Source organism: Lampetra fluviatilis, chromosome 1 (genome assembly GCF_964198595.1).
Source record: "Lampetra fluviatilis chromosome 1, kcLamFluv1.1, whole genome shotgun sequence".
Lineage (NCBI taxonomy): Eukaryota > Metazoa > Chordata > Hyperoartia > Petromyzontiformes > Petromyzontidae > Lampetra > Lampetra fluviatilis.
Window position 1 is genome coordinate 33,566,450 of NC_136275.1, and position 19,295 is coordinate 33,585,744.

The window sequence follows — 19,295 nt, forward strand, 5'->3', positions numbered from 1 at the left end:
GGGTCACTAAGACGACATTTAATGTGCCTGCTCTCGTCAGATCTCTGAATCTAAGCAGGGTTTAGAATGGGTATTTCTTAGATAAACGAACACCATGGATAACACATTCCTGCGGAGGGAGCTGGTAGGAACGTTGGGTTGCTCGGTCAATGGCCAGGGTCAATGGCGGCGTGGTGTATTCCGTTAATATGCCCGACTGAGGGCGGGCACAAGCCGGTGTGAGTAGGTTAAACGTTGAGTTTTATAAGGGCACCACGGGGTGACCAGCCCCTCCCCACCCAGCCCCACCCCCCACCCAGCCCCACCCTCCCCACCCAGCCCCACCCTCCCCACCCAGCCCCACCCCCCACCCAGCCCCACCCTCCCCACCCAGCCCCACCCCACCCTCCCCAGTCCCCACCCAGCCCCACCCTCCCCACCCAGCCCCTCCCCTCCCCACCCAGCCCCTCCCCACCCAACCCCTCCCCACCCAGCCCCTCCCTGCACGACGGATGGACGGACACAATAATCCCCTGTGGGCTGGTGTAACCAGGAGGTTCCTACCAGTATCATGTTATAAGCTGAGGGGAGACGTGGTGAACAGCCGAGAACAGTGCAGTAAAATCGCATGTTGCGTAGACAGGCAGATGAGGTCTCGGAGGCAGAACAGCAAGTATGATTCTGAGCTACAAAACCTGTCGAGTTCGATTTTCTTACCTGGAATGCTGATTTTATTCGCTCTAATAATAATGTGCTAATATTCCAAGCTGGATCCTCTTGAGCAACATACTGCAATACAGTATATTATTGTGATTCATTGACATTTTTGAATATTAAAGTCTCATAACTAGATGACTGCATGCAACCGTAGAGGCAATTTCCCCAATTTATTTTTCATTAAAATTCATTTATCGTGAAACTTTAGACTTCTTTCATTTAATCTGCTGTGCTCTATGAAAAATTTCTTTTTTATATGAAGTATGTCGGCTTCCATAGTATATAATTGTGTATCTTTATTCTCAATAAACCTGTGTGCTTGGTGACCACACATCCAAGCACAATCCAGTATTACCCCCTGCTTTGCTTCCGAGACATCATGAAAATGGATGAATTTCAAGTGAATTGACTATGGATTATCTGGTATAACCTATGGCCAATATACATTACTGCATAATTAATGTCCTGGGTGAAAGCCCATTGAGATTCTTTATCCATTTCCAAAAAGTACTCTACCGATTGTTTTATAAGGCGCGTTGCTTTAAGGCAGAAGAATGTCAGATGTATTTTTTCATTCGACACTTGTGCCAATGGGCCCAGCACACAGCAGCTTACTATTGCGAATGACTTAACAGGGTCTGCAAGTCCACCTTACAGTACAAGACAGTTCGCTTTGGAAACAGACATTCAAATGTAATCTTTGACGGGCACCTATCGCTGTACATGAAGTATCAAATTATCAGGAAGAGCATCGACCACAAGTGTTAAAAAATCTCTTATTTGTTAACATAGTTACGTTTCATGATGTATTTAACCTCTATTGGCAATAAGGTGTCAAATATAGACCACAGTCATTGCATCAACCCATACATCTTTATGGCCTGACCACATTCCTAGTAGAGTAATAAACCTTCAAACTTGTCCCTTTGTGAACCTATTTCCCTCGTGTTTGACCAAAGTGCTGGAGAAGACCCGGCACAGGGCTAATGCGGACCTAAAAAACTTGCGTTCCCAAAAATCTAAATCGGGCCCACATAAAACATCTACTATTAAATGTATTTTCTCTGGAAAACATCAATAAAATACCAATTTTCTACCAGTGTCAGGACTTGTCACGGAAACGTGTACTGTCAATTACAGTTCTGTATGTAATTGAAATAACCAGTAAAATAGCTGCATTTAAGGGAACCACCCTCCTCACCATAACCTAGATAATATTTGCACTTAGTAAAGGTGCTTAAATGTCCCAGCAACTCAAAGCATCTTAACGTCACATGTCATCTCAAACATTCGAAGAGCACCTCCAGTGGCAGCTGTCCCAGCGCGGTACCAAGTGACTGAAGTACTGGCTTGCAAGTGGTTATTAGCCTGCCAGCAGGGGCGATGATTGCTATGTGCAATTCCAATATTGTTGAAATATGGTGGTTAGTGTGAAAAATTGCACTACCAAGGCTTTTGGTTTTCTTTCCTCGTGTTTTTCTTGTTAAAGTGTAACTTCTGTAATTGGACATGTTATTTTATATGGAATTTTGGAATCACGTTAGACTTTTCTGGCTGAAATTAGGCAGTACATGTGCTACTGAAGCTGGTAGATACAAACGGATTCAAAGCCTTGGCCCATGGGCTATTTGTGATCTGCTGACCTGCCGAAATCTGTCCGCTTTGGAATTTGCTGGGACTGTATCTGGGGAAACTGGAGCGCGTGTGATTGAAGTATGGGGCCTCTTCTGGGGTGGAGGATGTGCAGTCGGTGGGGTTTGTGTTGTTTGGGCTGGGACGGGTGCTCAGATGGTGGAATGGACCAGCAAATTTCATTCAGTCTTGTTTCTGGATTTTCCCAAGATGTATGCTGTTGTTTGAACTGCGATAGCTTAGCACAGCCATGTTGTGTGTCATGATGTTTTATTGCCGGTATCCTTTGCAAGGTGCTATCAATCTTGATTTGAAGCTTTCGTGACTGCAGGAATCCATACTCTTTGGTTATTTTGGTGAAGTCACGTAGGTAGAAAATTAATAATAGATCATGACGTTATGATCGCCACACAAGCAAACCGTCTTCAGGTGCTATCGTGATTCTCTTTTTTTATCAGCAGATTGATGAATGGTTTTTTGAAAAACATTTAGTTTTACACAATGTTATTGATTGCACAGTATCAATAACTCAATGTATGACATTTATTTTTAGAGGTACAGAAAACAGCAATTAAGTCAAAGCCTAAACATAAAAGAAATTGCGAACACTGCACTGTATACCGATTTGAGCTTTTCGCATGCTGCCTTGTCATAGCCTTGCAAAATGCGCAATGTTAAGACTTGGTTCAACTTGGATCATGAGCTAACCCTTGTGGAAATCAATAAAAGTCTCTAAAAGACACCACCAAATCCAACACATTCATCTGAAATAGCACACACTGAGACACTACAAGCTAGGGAACCAACGTCATCTGAACAAAAGTGTCACTTTAAAAACAGGTAATATTTATTTAAAAAAAAGCTAATTTGAAAGGTCAGTACAGTAGATAAAATGTGTTTATAGACTTACCAGGATTGTACTTTGCCCTCTCAGTCAACGGATAACGAATGTGTTACAAAGTAATGAGTGTTCGCGTGCAGCACAGGAGAGCCAAACTTTTTAAAGGGCAATTCTAAAATGCACTTTGTAAGAAGAGAGGTCAAAAATAGCAGAAAAGAAACTGTCCGCAAAGCTTTGTGTTTCCAATAAAAGTGATATCTTGGCATGGCGCATGCTCATCATTAAACACTTTGAGCAATTACATCACCTCTCTGGCAGAAGTCAGGTAAGGCTAAAAGTCCGACATGCACAGACACGTACTGAAAATGTTATTAAGGCAAAAAAAGTTAATCCCTGATCACACCAAGCAATGTGGGCGCCACTTGTCTGTTGATGGCATTGAACCAGTTTGAGAAGTTTCACATTGCTATGGCGACCACAGACTACTTCCCGTAAAGTGGTACCGATTGTAATCATCACAGAGGGATGTAAATGAAAGTTTTAAACTTTTAATATATTAGTTGCTGACAATTAACGTTAAGAGTACGGTAATCCTCAAAGCCAAACCAAGTGTTGGAGATTTCAGCTGGGTCCTATTTGGATTGGATGGTAAAAATGTTGAAAATATTTATTATAGGAATTAACTAAAGTGTAAAGAGAGATCCACATCCAGTATAAAATATACACAAATGTTTGTTGCCATGGACTGGGGCGGTCAGTTTAAATTAAGGCTCTATTATCTGCATAATACATCAAATCTCCCTGCAAAAAATGGGCCAAAAATTATTATTTTCCATTTGAACTTCAAGTCTTGCAGTTTTAATTAACCATGTACGTTACAGTAACTTAAACAACTTGTGTTTACTTCAGCAGCATGGTCAGCCATGACCAATCTACTGCTGGATGAAGGTCTCTCCAAGCCATCGCCACATTTCACAATCCTGTGATGTAACAATACACCAGTACTGAACGTTTATTTACAACTTGCTTTTGTTTCTTTGCATTTAAACTAACATACATCACGACAATCAAAAGTTAGTGTTGGATGAGAGAGTGCCACCACATAAATTTGGAAGTTCCAAAACTGGGTCAGGACTGCAAATGTTTTTGTTTTATGTTTTAGTTTTTTGTTTGTTGCGGTTGCACCCGATTCAAGAGCCGAATGGCTCACAAGGCTTGTACCAAATAAATGAAAGTGAGAAACTGAGAAAACTGAGATGAACACTGCCTAATGTATAATTGAGCTCAGAGTCGCTTTGACCTAGGTAATTAGATATCACATTGCAAAGGTGTCCATTTCAGACCACCCTTCTACTGGCAGCAGAGAATCTTCTTCACCAAGGAACATTCGCAGACGTAATCACTGCACAACTTGACTTGTCCTCTCCAATGGACTTCTACGTATGCACACATCAGGTGGCGCTAAACCTCATGCCCTCCGACCAGGTTGTCATCAATATTTTCGACCAAGCAACCCCATCGTTGGTCAGAGGTCGCAACCGGGTACCCGATACCCGTACCCTACCCGATACTCGGCTACCCGTACCCGGCCGGGTACGGGTACCCGTTTGCGACCCTGGTGCGGCCGGGTACGGGTAGACCGTGAGTCACTGGTGAGTAACTGTTTGTCACTCATTTCCCAACGTCTTGTCTCTTCTCACAATTTAAGTTCCTAGAATCAACCCACCCGCGCCTGCAACATGGCTTCATCCCAGAGGTCGCAATCAGGTACCCGATACCCGTACCCTGCCCGGCCGAGTACGGGTAGGGTACGGGTACGGCCGGGTACGGGTACTCGTTTGCGACCCTGGTGCGGCCGGGTACGGGTATGGGTAAGGAATCAAAAGCCGTTTGCTACCTCTGTCGTTGGTCTATGCTCGGGTTTGCAAACCTGCGGCTCATGAAGAACCGCTTCGTGACGTATTTACTGAAGACCTTCTCGTGTTCACATGCATTGCACATACCTGTCAACCCATATGGTTTACCCGCATTCTTATATAGGGAAATTGAGTACATGTGTTTTGTCTATTTGTTTTTCTCCCTTGCGATGGGACTTTATAGGATGAACGTTGGATTTATAAGGGCACGGGGCGATCGATAAGGTCTGAACTGGTCTGTAATAAGCGAGACGCTTACAGGCATGATGATTGTGGTTATTGAAAAGTTTTTTTACTGAATTAGAAAAAAGGGCTCTTGTTCTTTTGGTTTCCGACCCCTGGTCTTTACCATATTAAATCAAACATCAAACTGTACCGTGTTTTTGTTTGTGTGGTCACTGGTTACTATTTTGCTCTTGGGGGGGCCCAGATTTAAACCCGAATCTTCGCAGCAGTGGTTCATTGCATGGACGGAGCACCGAGTTTCATTATCCACTGGCTACCCAACTTACAGCCACATTGCTGGATTGTCAAAGCATTCCTGGTAATCGATTAATAAACCGTATCATCTCACCAAATTAGCATAGAGATGAATGGCTCTTTTTAAAGAAAGGGTTTCTAAATTAGTTAGGTATGTTTTCCTTAAGTCCAATAGAGGGAGATGTTATAATTTAACGAGGTATTTCGGCCGATTGGGTCTAAATGCCCACGTTCTCCACTTCATAATTAAATCGCCAACACCAAGAAAAGTGGCTCAGTGGTGAACAACCAAACAGAACTACAGTAGTATGGATACGATAAACACCTATTTGGCTATTCACACGTAAATAAAACATTGTTTCATTCACACAACATAGATTCCTAGGAAGGTGGATACACATAATTATTCTAGCACACATGACGTACAGATTACATCCCCATACACATGCTCAAGTCATTGACAAATTCGATTTAACACACCCACAGCATGTGAAAAGAATGCAGTCCAGTACTGTATAACAACCACAACAGCCACCACGAAGTTATGACGACGTCACCGCAGAGTTTGTGCCAGGCTAGGTGCACTTTGAAGCCACGTGAAGCGTCAAATACTCGCTGGCAGAGATCCTGGTGTTACGCATGAACCGAGTTTAGCCAGAACACAGAGACCAACACGTGAACTGTGCTGGCGTGTTTACATCGCACTAAGTGCTCATGTTCAGGCCGAGCCGACCTCGTCAACACCCAAGATCGGCGAGCCACGCCATGGACATGTGCAAGCGTTGATAACAGAAATAAAACCCCGTACTCCCTGAAACGCACAAGCACACACACCGATCTAAACGCACAATCGCTTATATTCACACACACACAGTGAACAGAGTACAGCATACACGTGGACACTCGCATATTTTTACAAGAACAACGTCATTTTCCTTACACAATGCTAGGATTAGTCCAAGCACACACACATAGATCAGCAAGCACAGTGAGTGTAACGCCAAAACGCCAGCCCTGCTTACAATGCAGACCGCATTCACTTGCGGAAATCTTGCGCGAGCATTATTGCCATCATTACCACCACATTCTCTCTATTTTATCGTCACCGTTTCATAGATTCCTGTTTGTCCAAGTCACAACATTGTAACATTTGCTTGTTCAACAACAACAATAATTACCAAACCTTTTGGTTCTGTATGTACCTTTTTTTGTATGGAGAGCAGGGAAAGAAAGGCAGTCAGGCCAAGCTCCTCGCTGGAATCTTCAGATGAAAGCAGCAGCAGTCGCAGCGACACAAAAACAACCCTCTGTTGCCTAGAACGGATGTTATTATTCCGGTGATTAGATTATATAAAACATGGAATGCGTTCCAAATGCACCGCTCCCAAAGCTTTTCCAACTTAACTCTCCCCGATGACCTGAAACGCACCCACCAGGGAATTTCGAGTCATCGATGTTTTGTGAATGATTCGATTTATCAATGAGCCCGCCACGTTGACTCGTAGTTGAAGCGTTGTGGTTAATTACCACCGGGCGTGTGATGCGATCCTATTAATCGAATTAACTACCTTAATCACTAAATACAGTGAATATAGCAACAAATTCAGAACTTCTGTAACAACGTTACTTTGTACGTTTGTGAAATGTGTAAGATAGCAATCCTGCAGCACATGGGAGAATACAGTACTGAAGAAATGTGGTTTTAATCGCACCTAGGGGTGGCCAAAATGTGGCTTTACGCGCACCACCCGAGTAATTAGGCTGTTTGGTTGACCTTAATTGACACTTCTCTGAATAACGCGGTTGACGATGCCAGTGGTTAAAATGTCACCGACACCCCCCCCCCTTTGAATGCCATCTTTTCGCAAAGTTTAACAGTTATAATGAACGATAAAAAAAACACAAAGCTGAAAAAAATTGTTACTTGTGATTTCCGACAAAACAGAATTAGTTTTATACACACTGGAGGCAACATAGACTGCAAGTCCATTCCTCGTTCAGATCATTCGCTCACATCATCTAACCGGATAAACAAACACGATTATCCTGAGCAATCATAAACACGACCAGCCCGAACATGTCTACACATTCAGCGAATGTTCCTGGGTCTGATCATTCAATACCTTCACAACACCTGGCACACGAATAATACTGGTAGGAACCTCCTGGTTACACCAGCCCACAGGGGATTATTGTGTCCGTCCGTCCGTCGTGCATCCAAAAATGGGAGGGGTGAGGCTGGGTGGAGAGGGGAGGGTGGGGAGGGGAGGGTGGGAAGGGAGGGGCTGGGTGGGGAGGGGAGGGTGGGGAGGGGCTGGGTGGGGCTGGATGGGGAGGGGAGGGTGGGGAGGGGCTGGGTGGGGCTGGGTGGGGGGTGGGAGGGGTGGGGCTGGGTGGGGAGGGGCTGCGTGGGGAGGGTGGGGCTGGGTGGGGAGGGGCTGGTCACCCCGTGGTCCCCTTATAAAACTCAACGTTTAACCTACTCACGCCGGCTTGTGCCCGCCCTCACAGTCGGTCATATTTGCGGAATACACTACGCCGCCGTTGACCCTGGCCATTGACCGAGCAACCCAACGTTCCTACCAGCTCCCTCCGCAGTAATGTGTTTAATTGCATATCTGTGAACCCCATAGCTCTCTCGAGAAACGGTGCCTTAACGCGGCGAGAGAGTTTGTGTACGTCTGAGAAGCTGATCGCTATACCGTCGAGAGCCTAGTGCTCTCAGAAGGGTCACCCAAGGCGGGAAGACTTCAGTGGAGACGTCAGACAAAACCCGTTTCGAAAGGTCCCCACATGACCTTTTCAAATAAATGGTGATCCAAGAAAGCAACGGGAAACTACTTGGATTATTGCTCCCTTGAAAACTTCAATGATGACAAGCAAAATCAACAAAGGCCCTGAGTATCGGCGTCCTTTAAATAGGACAGGGGTGCTAAGAATCTCCGAGCTTGTGTCAAAGAACCCTTTCAAAGTAGCAACTTGGAACGTTAGAAGTTTACTTCAAGCAGGAAAACTAGCCAATGTCATACAAGAAATGGATCGACTTAAAATCAACATAATCGGTCTAAGCGAAACTAAATGGCCTGGAACAAAAAAGTTTATATCGAGCGAACACCACATCTTCTGCTCCGGAGGAGAAGAAAACACCAAACAAACATACGGTGTCGCCTTTATAGTACACAAGAAATTAGCGAATAAAGTCAACAACTTTACCCCAGTATCAGAACGAATAGCACTACTACAATTAGCAGGCAACAAAGTCAACGTGAACATTCTACAGGTTTATGCTCCAACAGCAGATAAACAAGATCATGAAATCGAATCGTTCTATAAGCAACTAACCAACACGCTGAAGCCGCTGAAGAAGCAAGACATCACTATAATCCTCGGCGATTTCAATGCCAAGGTTGGCCACGGTCGAATGCAGAACATTGTCGGAGAACACGGACTAGGAACAAGGAATGAACGAGGCGACAGACTGGTTCAATTCTGCCAAGAAGAACGTTTCAGTATTGCTAACACGTGGTTCCAATTACCACCTCGACGACTGTACACGTGGACCTCGCCGCAAGACTCCGACAACAACATCGTCAGGAACCAAATCGATTATATCCTAATTAACATCAGGTTTAAGTCCAGTGTGATTACAGCAAAAACCTACCCTGGAGCCGATATAGCGTCAGATCATAACCCAGTAACAGCTACAATAAGACTCAAATTGCGATCAATACAATGTACAAAGACGAGACGAGCAGACCTGGAGAAACTGAAGAACAGCGCCGATAAAAAACAAGTACAGCAACATCTCAACGATAGCATCCGCTCAATAACAACAGAAACAGCAGATGTTCAGGAGTACTGGCGCTCGTTCAAACAATGCATCACAGAAACAACAGAAGTCATGCTGGGACATCAGCCACCGAAAAAGAAACAACGATGGATGACACATTGTATTCTCGATCTAATGAGCCAACGAAGAATGTACAAAAACAACAACTTGGAGAAGTACAAACAAATGCAACAGAAGATCAGAGAAGCAATCCGACAGGCAAAAGAAAAGTGGATGGAAGAACAATGCGCCGAGATTGAAGAACTAATTAAAAAACATGACAATTTTACTCTGCACAAGAAGCTCAAAGAAGCTGGTAACATCTACAGACCAGCCCCAACAGCTACCTTGTATGCGGACAACAACCAACCAATCCTAAATAAACAAGAAAAAATGAACACCTGGACAAACTATATACACAAGCTCTATGGCGCCATGAGAACACCTGCAGAAAAAGACCAACAGATGTCGAAAGACGCTCTACACATTTTAACATCAGAAGTAGAACATGCAATCAAAACAGCTAAGTCAGGCAAAGCGTGCGGGCCCGACACAATCCATGTAGAATTGCTCAAACTATTAGACAGTAACAACATACGACAACTGACTAATTGGTACAATCAAATATACAATGGCAATAAAATTCCATCCGACTGGCTACAATCCATCTTTGTGGCCATACCAAAGAAAGCAACAAGCCGGAAATGCGAGGACTACAGACTGATAAGCTTGATGAGCCACGTGCTGAAAGTCTTCCTGAAGGTGATCCAACAGCGCATACGCTCCACATGCGAAAATGCATTGAAGAACACACAGTTTGGCTTCTGCAAAGGACTAGGCACAAGAGAAGCAATCTTCTGTCTACAGATACTACTACAGCGATGCTACGAACATCAGAAAGAAGTGTACATCTGCTTCATAGATTACGAGAAAGCCTTTGACTCAGTCGACCACGACCGACTAGCAGCTCTATTAAAACAACTGGGACTAGATAAAAACGACATCAACTTCATCATTGCTCTTTATTGGAAGCAAACAGCCCAACTCCGATATGACAACGAATTTACAGACCCAACACCAATACAAAAAGGTGTACGACAAGGCTGCCCACTTTCACCCAGTCTTTTCAACATCTACTCGGAGCAGATTTTTGATCGAACACTAGCAGATAAAAACATTGGTATTAAAGTCAATGGACAATACATCAACAACATCAGGTATGCCGACGACACTGCACTGCTGGCCGATTCGGAACAAGACCTACAACAAATCTTGGACGAGGTTGCCACAGAGAGTCAAATATGGGGCTTACGAATTAATAAAAAGAAAACAAAGGTTATGAAGGTCAGCCGAACTACAAGCGAAATAACAATCAAGCTTGGTAGCGAAAAATTGGAACAAGTACACCGATTTAAATACCTTGGTGTAATCATTGACGATCAGTTGAACCATGAAGTCGAAATCAAGAGCAGAATTGAACAAGCAAGGCAAGCATTTATTAAATGGAAAACACTCCTTGCAGACCGCAACTTGAGTACATCACTGAAACTGCGCACACTGAAATGCTACATCTGGTCAATTTTGCTGTACGGAGTTGAGACGTGGACACTGACAATAACAGCAACAAAAAGGCTCGAAGCTTTCGAGATGTGGCTGTATCGAAGAATGCTGAAAATCCTATGGACAGCCAAAACCAGCAATACACAAGTTCTGCAAGATATGGGCACTGACAGGCAACTGCTGAAGACCATCATTAGCAGGAAGTGTTACTACCTAGGCCACATTGCCCGAAACGACCACAAATACCAGCTATTAAAGCTAATCCTGGAAGGAAAAATCGAAGGGAAAAAACGACCAGGACGGCCAAAAACGACATGGCTCAGTAACATCAAAACATGGCTACAATTAACAACAGCAGCACAAACTCTACACGCCGTGCTAGACCGGGACCAATATCATCGTGAAGTCGCACACGCCGTTAGGCAGCACTAAAGAAGAAGAAGAACCCCATAGCAGTGCCGACATTATTACAAATTCAGACCTTTTTGGTCACCCCGTGCCCTTATAAATCTCAACGTTAATCCTACGAAGTCCCATCGCAAGGCAGAAACAAACAAATAGACAAAAACATGTTGTTGCCCGCATTGAAATGGCTGTACGCCGTATGGACCTGAAAACTCAATTCCTCTGTACAATAATACAGGTAAATCGTATGGGTGGGGGTGGGAGCGTGGTGTATGCCCGTCATAGTGTTTAGTAGTGTAGTGCATAGTGTCGTGCATAGTGTAGTGTATAGCAGTGTTGTGTATAGTAGTGTAGTGTATAGTGTAGTGTATAGTAGTGTAGTGTATAGTGTAGTGTATGGTAGTGTATGCTGTATAGTAGTGCATAGTGTGTAGGATAGTAGTGTATAGTATAGCTTTGTAATTGTCAATTCACTGCTGGATGGATGAGGCCCCTCCACTTTGTTGCGAGGACTATCAGTAGGGGGCAGTGCATAAACATCCCAAATCCATTGTACTGCACTAATCTATGCTCCCGCCCTTACCAATCCGTACTGACACAGCGTGGTTAAGTATGGAAGAGTATACATTAAGTTCCACGTAAATACGTCAGCATCCTCGACCAATATCCATAATAAAGTAATTTTTGTTTATTCTCCAACATACCGTCGTGCTAAAGTAACTGGTAATTGCCACGTGTTGTTTACGTGACATCCCGTACTCGTTGGCCGTGTCGGGTGGTGGCGGGTTTAACGACACATTTACATTTACGCGATTTAACATTAAAAAAAAATATTTATGGATAAGTAATCCACTAAGGTGCCTCTTAAAGTTTATTCTTGGCCGAAGTCCGTTCACCAGCAGCGATTAAGTTCACTCCAAGCACTTCAATTGCAGTTGTAAGATGCACATTACACTCTTAACATTAGCAAAGCACCATTTACATTAGCGGTGCGTACAGAGACACACTCGTTCACGGCATCCACACACAATAGAACAAGAACGAGTCGGGGCGGTTTATTTTTTTGACAATGCAAACAAACGCGATTATATCTGCGTTCCGGTGCCGTCGTATTTAAATCGTGAATGTTCTTCGTGATCGCCCACCCCGCGGCAAAAAGACGAGACCTGAACCACAGCTCGTCCGACAGGGGGCGAACAGCACATATGGAGGTGGTGGTGGAGTAGCAGGGAACGCTACGAACGCGGCGATTACATGGAACCGGCACCCGTGGGGGCCTCCTCCCCTAGGTCTACTCGGCCTCGAATGTGTACCTGGTGCGGTGTGTATAAGCATCGCCACTGTGGGGAGACAAAGGCGGTCGGGTGTTGTTTGCTGGCCCACCCACCCCCCCTTGCGTTGTGTCTGTTGGAGGCTACACGGGGAATCTTTGTCATTGGACACGTGGCGCTCCACTCGGACGATTTCCGGTTGTGAGGTCGGTATGCAAATTAGATTTCCGGTGGGGGATAAATATAACGTGACAGCATCTTTTTAAAGAAAGAAAATATCAATAGTTAAACATAAACATTCAAGGAAATGTTCAATAATCGATTAATAAATATGCACGTTGTGAAATATCTGGGAAAGGTGATGTTATTTTCATTTGAGAGAGAGTCAGGGTTAGGGACCCCATATAGTAGAGAGGGCAGGCTCTTCTCTAATAACGTGACAGGTGGGATTTTGAAGTTAAATGCTCTGGTTTCTCTTCAAAGCGAATAAATCTTTCGCCTTTTACTAAAGATTTCCGTGGAGAGGAACAATTCAATGAGTCTGTAAACAATTTTTTGTTGCCCTGCGTGCAGGGCTCCTATTTATAATCAAAAACAGTCTTTCGTTGCGGAAAAATGGCACTGCTTTGAATGAAAAGTACTGTACATGGAAGTTGATGTACAGTATAGCCAGAATTAGTAACATATTCCTGCGGAGGGAGCTGGTAGGAACGTTGGGTTGCTCGGTCAATGGCCAGGGTCAACGGCGGCGTGGTGTATTCCGCAAATATGGCCGACTGTGAGGACGGACGCAAGCCGGCGTGAGTAGGTTAAACGTTGAGTTTTATAAGGGCACCACGGGGTGACCAGCCCCTCCCAACCCAGCCCCTCCCAACCCAGCCCCGCCCTCCCACCTCCCACCCAGCCCCACCCAGCCCCTCCCCACCCTCCCCACCCAGCCCGACCCCTCCCACCCCCCACCCAGCCCCTCCCTGCACGACGGACGGACACAATAATCCCCTGTGGGCTGGTGTAACCAGGAGGTTCCTACCAGCAATACTCTTTGGTTATTTCGGTAAAGTCACGTAGATAGCAAATTTATAGATCGCGACGTTTCGATCGCAACAAGCGACCGTCTTCCGGTGAGAGAGAGAAAGCGACTGAGACAAGGTCCATTGAGTGAGGCGCAGGGTCCAGGTGCATAGAGGTGTAAAGAAGCTCCTTGGAGACATCCATTTTCACGGGAGTGAAAACATTCTTTTTAAATCCTTTATATTAAGTTCACTTGCTTGCTTGCGTGCTTACGACCGTGCAAATCTTTCGGTCGTTTTTTAACCCACTTCTCGTGATCCAATCGAGCTGACATTTTGCACACAGACTCGTTGTGCGTGACAATTTATTTTCGTGAAATTTTTTTTCCATAACTTTACACTTTTTAGGAAAAAAAAATATATTTAATTACCAATTGCTTAATGGTGGCAGGCAATCATCTGACCCATAGGTGGCAGCCATCTCAAGCCAGAGGACGAGAGGACTCTAGCCGCCACGCACATAAAGGATTTATAGTGAACAACTTTGTTTTTACGGGTTAATTTTTTAACGGCTCTAATTGTCGACACTAACCTCACGTTGCCTGTAAATCACCACGGTCCCTTACGTCACGGCAAGCCTCAAGGAGCCACGCCGAGGGGCGGGGGATGTGGAAGGAGGGGAGGGGCGATGGGGGCAGGGGGAGGGGCAGCTCGGACAGTACATTTCATTAAAGCGTGTTTAAAACATTATTATTTTTTCATATTAAAATTTTCGTGAAATTGTGGGGGGTTCCTGTACTCCTGCGTGGTTCTTTCTGCGCAGTCCAACAATTGTGAGGCACTGCCCTCTGCTGGTCACTCTGCTTGTCTGACGGGCGCATAGTGGGTGAAATGGCCATTACGTACAATGTGAATTCATAGCGAAGCCTGAAAGTCTGCTGTCAATGCATTTGTGGAGTTACTTCGTAAACTGCTTTCAGCTAACATAAATGTTACCTTTTCAAACTAGTGATTGTTTGACTAACATTTTTCTTCTTATTGTAAAATTACAGTGTTAAATAATTTTACGTTCTCAATTTAATTTTACGTTCTCAATTATCACCACTTAAAAGCTTTACGAGGGCCCATAGCGTAAAGGTACAGGATTCTGAGTCATATAGGGATAGTGGGAGCATCCCAACTCATACTTACCTGACAGGGGAGGCACCATGATCACTTAGGTGGTCCTCCCAGGGCGAGGCTCATCCATTGCACTGCGGGTGGGTTGACCCCTGCGATTTCCCCAAATGCGGGAAACTCGACTGTATAATTTGTGATACTGGGGGACTGCGTTCGCGCTATCCCCCGAATATTTAAAGAAAAATAATGTTTGTCTTGGTGCGTTTCTTTATTCGGCGACATATTAGGACAAACGAAGGATGGCGTTATAAGTTGGGTCTGTGGTAATAATGCGCATGCATACGTTGATTAGCATATGAATCACCCAAACGGCAATTGTTACGCATTGCCATTTATATGCATTCATTAACCCCCCCCTCCCCACCTCTATCAAGAAGAGCTCACAAGTTACGTCATCACATCTACCCCTCTGTTTAAGGAACGAAAAAGGAGGATTTTTCCACAAATGATGGCTTTCGCCTGATGAAGTTAGTTGTAATTACTGGCGAAACGTCGATTGTAAATGTTGTGGTTTTGCTCTCCAATACACCGGTGTGGCTATACGAGTAACGAATTGGCGTGTTCTATTTACGTGACAAACCTTACAAATTGGCTGTCGGATGGTGGCGCGTTTAACGACACATTTATATATTTACGCGATGTAACCCAAAAAAAAAACTATTATGGATATTTGTCGTGAAATCCTACGTGTTAAATTATACGTGGTAAATTGAGGTCACCGATCCGAACCCAACGTATGAGAAGGGCATCCTAAGTTTACGTTTTTTTCACGTTGAACATTAAAAACATACAAATAATCGCTTTCAGGACCACTGACGAAGAAGATGATTTTTTTGTAATTTCATTCAGCCAGAACCACCGTTAAACTATTGGAAATATTCGGGTTGTTTAATTAATCGATGAATAAATATGCACGTTGTGAAATATCTTGGAAAGGTGATGTTATTTTCATGTGAGGGCGCGTCAGGGTTAGGGACCCCATATAGTAGAGAGGGAGGGCTCTTATCTAATAACGTGACGGGTGGGTTGTTGAATTTAAATGCTCTGGTTCCTCTTCAAAGCGAATAAATCTTTCGCCTTTTACTAAATATTTCCGTGGAGAGGAACAATTCAACGAGTCTGTAAACAAAATTTTTGTTGCCCTGCGTGCAGGGCTCCTATTTATAATAAAAAACAGTTTTTCGTTGCGGAAAAATCGCACTCTGCTTTGAATGAAAAATACTGTACATTGAAATTGATGTATAGCCAGAATTAGTAACAAATTCCTGCGGAGGGATCTGGTAGGAACGTTGGGTTGCTCGGTCAATGGCCAGGGTCAACGGCGGCGTGGTGTATATTCCGCAAATATGGCCGACTGTGAGGGCGGGCACAAGCCGGCGTGAGTAGGTTAAACGTTGAGTTTTATAAGGGCACCACAAGCCCGCGTGAGTAGGTTAAACGTTGAGTTTTATAAGGGCACCACGGGGTGACCAGCCCCTCCCCACCCAGCCCCACCCCTCCCACCTCCGACCCAGCCCCACCCTCCCCACCCAGCCCCTCCCCACCCTCCCCTCCAAACCCAGCCCCTCCCCACACTCCGCACCCAGCCCCTCCTCACCCAGCCCCACCCAGCCCCTCCCTGCACGACGGACGGACGGACACAATAATCCCCTGTGGGCTGGTGTAACCAGGAGGCTCCTACCAGTAATACTCTTTAGTTATTTCGGTAAAGTCACGTAGATAGCAAATTTATAGATCGCGACGTTTCGATCGCAACAAGCGACCGTCTTCCGGTGTGAGAGAGAAAGCGACTGAGACAAGGTCCATTGAGTGAGGCGCAGGGTCCAGGTGCATGGAGGTGTAAAGAAGCTCCTTGAAGACATCCATTTTCACGGGAGTGAAAACATTCTTTTTAAATCCTTTATTAAATCCTTTATATTAAGTTCGCATGCTTGCTTGCTTGCGTGCTTGCTTGCTTACGACCGTGCAAATCTTTCGATCGTTTTTTAACCCACTTCCCGTGATCCAATCGAGCTGACATTTTCCACACAGACTCGTTGTGACAGACAATTAATGTTCGTGAAAATGTTTTTCCAAAATTTTACACTGTTAAGGGAAAACAAATTAAATATTTAATTACCAATTGCTTAATACTGGCAGACAATCATCTGACCCATAGATTGCAGCCATCTCAAGCCAGAGGACGAGAGGACTCTAGCCGCCACGCATATAAAGGATTTATAGTGAAAAACTTTGTTTTTACGGGTTAATTTTTATTAAGTTCACTTGCTTGCGTGCTTGCGTGCTTGCTTGCTTGCTTACGACCGTGCAAATCTTTCGGTCGTTTTTTAACTCACTTCCCGTGATTCAATCGAGCTGACATTTTCCACACAGACTCGTTGTGACAGACAATTAATGTTCGTGAAAATGTTTTTCCAAAATTTTACACTGTTAAGGGAAAACAAATTAAATATTTAATTACCAATTGCTTAATACTGGCAGACAATCATCTGACCCATAGATTGCAGCCATCTCAAGCCAGAGGACGAGAGGACTCTAGCCGCCACGCATATAAAGGATTTATAGTGAAAAACTTTGTTTTTACGGGTTAATTTTTATTAAGTTCACTTGCTTGCGTGCTTGCGTGCTTGCTTGCTTGCTTACGACCGTGCAAATCTTTCGGTCGTTTTTTAACTCACTTCCCGTGATTCAATCGAGCTGACATTTTTCACACAGACTCGTTGTGCTTGGCAATTAATTTTCGTGAAAATTTTTTTCCAAAATTTTACACTGTTTAGGGAATTTTATAAAAATATTTAATTACCAATTGCTTTATTGTGGCAGAAAATCATCTGACCCATAGGTGGCAGCCATCTCAAGCCAGAGGACGAGAGGACTGTAGCCGCCCGTTTCATGATGACGCAAATGTTGACTAACCACATGGCATGAAATCCCTGCCCCCACGCTGTACAGTGGAGACTATTTATAGAGCAGTTAAATTGAAGCCGCCAGGTTCTTGAAAGTGGTAAAACGGGTCAACGCTAGTGTCCTCGGGAATATACGGGGCATGTCAAGAGGTGATCTTTCATTTTTAAATCCTTTATATTAACTTCACTTGCTTGCTTGCTTACTCAAGAAAAACAGAAATGAATAATAAAATGAAACCGATGCCACGCATAAAAAGGATTTTTTAACGGCTCTAATTGTCGACGCTCACCTCACGTTGCCTGCAAATCACCACGGTCCCTTACGTCACGGCAAGCCTCAAGGAGTCACGCCGAGGGGCGGGGGATGTGGAAGGAGGGGAGGGGCGATGGGGGAAGGGGGAGGGGCAGCTCGGACAGTACATTTCATTAAAGCGTGTTTAAAAAATATAGTATTTTAAATGTTTTATTTTTCGTGAAATTGTGGGGGGTTCCTGTACTCCTGCGTGGTTCTTTCTGCGCACAGTCCAACAATCGTGAGGCACTGCCCTCTGCTGGTCACCCTGCTTGTCTGACGGGCGCATAGTGGGTGAAATGGCCATTACGTACAATGTGAATTCATAGCGAAGCCTGAAAGTCTGCTGTCAATGGCTATGAGTTCTATCGGTTTATGATGGTTATGGTAATGAGAATGTTCTCTTGGTATAGTTGTGGGATATAACAAAAAGGATATAAGTACTCCTGTAAATGAAGGTAAAACCTCTAAAATGGCAACTCTACTTGAACAAACATTACCCAGAATGCATTTGTGGAGTTACTTCGTAAACTGCTTTCAGCTAACATAAATGTTACCTTTTCAATCTAGTGATTGTTTGACTAAGATTTTTCTTCTTATTGTAAAATTACAGTGTTAAATAATTTAACATTTTCAATTATCACCACTTAAAAACTTTACGAAGCCCATAGCGTAAAGGTACAGGATTCTGAGTCATATAGGGATAGTGGGAGCAGCCCAACTCATACTTACCTGACAGGGGAGGCACCATGATCACTTAGGTGGTCCTCCCAGGGCGAGGCTCATCCATTGCACTGCGGGTGGGTTGACCCCTGCGATTTCCCCAAATGCGGGAAACTCGACTGTATAATTTGTGATACTGGGGGACTGCGTTCGCGCTATCCCCCGAATATTTAAAGAAAAATAATGTTTGTCTTGGTGTGTTTCTTTGTTCGGCGACATATTAAGACAAACGAAGGATGGCGTTATAAGTTGGGTCTGTGGTAATAATGCGCATGCATACGTTGATTAGCATATGAATCACCCAACCGGCAATTGTTACGCATTGCCATTAATTTGCATTCATTAACCCCCTCTCCCCACTTCGATCAAGAAAAGCTCACAAGTTACGGTCATCACATCTTACCCCTCTGTTTAAGAAACGAAATAGGAGGATTTTTCCACAAATTATGGCTTTCGCCTGATGAAGTTAGTTGTAATTTCTGGTGAAACGTCGATTGTAAATGTTGTGGTTTTGCTTTCCAATACACCGGTGTGCTGTACGAATAACGAATTGGC

The 19,295-nt window shown here is 44.3% G+C and overlaps 1 protein-coding gene and 4 non-coding genes across 5 annotated transcripts in view; 4 read left to right on the forward strand and 1 right to left on the reverse strand.

Annotated features, from left to right (window-relative positions):
• ABAT (4-aminobutyrate aminotransferase) overlaps positions 1 to 6,798 on the reverse strand; it is a 64,700-nt gene extending 57,902 nt beyond the window's left edge. The window contains exon 1 of the mRNA XM_078861176.1: positions 6,768 to 6,798. The gene's annotated coding sequence lies outside the window, so the exon portion shown is untranslated. The remainder of the gene's footprint in view (positions 1 to 6,767) is intronic.
• A 6,293-nt stretch (positions 6,799 to 13,091) lies between these two features.
• LOC144936929 (U5 spliceosomal RNA) lies at positions 13,092 to 13,207 on the forward strand. The gene has a single exon (XR_013637517.1). It is a non-coding gene; the product is annotated as a U5 spliceosomal RNA (small nuclear RNA).
• A 1,616-nt stretch (positions 13,208 to 14,823) lies between these two features.
• LOC144936808 (U1 spliceosomal RNA) lies at positions 14,824 to 14,987 on the forward strand. Its single transcript, XR_013637485.1, has one exon. It is a non-coding gene; the product is annotated as a U1 spliceosomal RNA (small nuclear RNA).
• Positions 14,988 to 15,858: 871 nt separating this feature from the next.
• Positions 15,859 to 15,975, forward strand: LOC144937007 (U5 spliceosomal RNA). Its single transcript, XR_013637546.1, has one exon. It is a non-coding gene; the product is annotated as a U5 spliceosomal RNA (small nuclear RNA).
• Positions 15,976 to 18,741: 2,766 nt separating this feature from the next.
• LOC144936813 (U1 spliceosomal RNA) lies at positions 18,742 to 18,905 on the forward strand. Its single transcript, XR_013637486.1, has one exon. It is a non-coding gene; the product is annotated as a U1 spliceosomal RNA (small nuclear RNA).
• Positions 18,906 to 19,295: the final 390 nt, after the last annotated feature.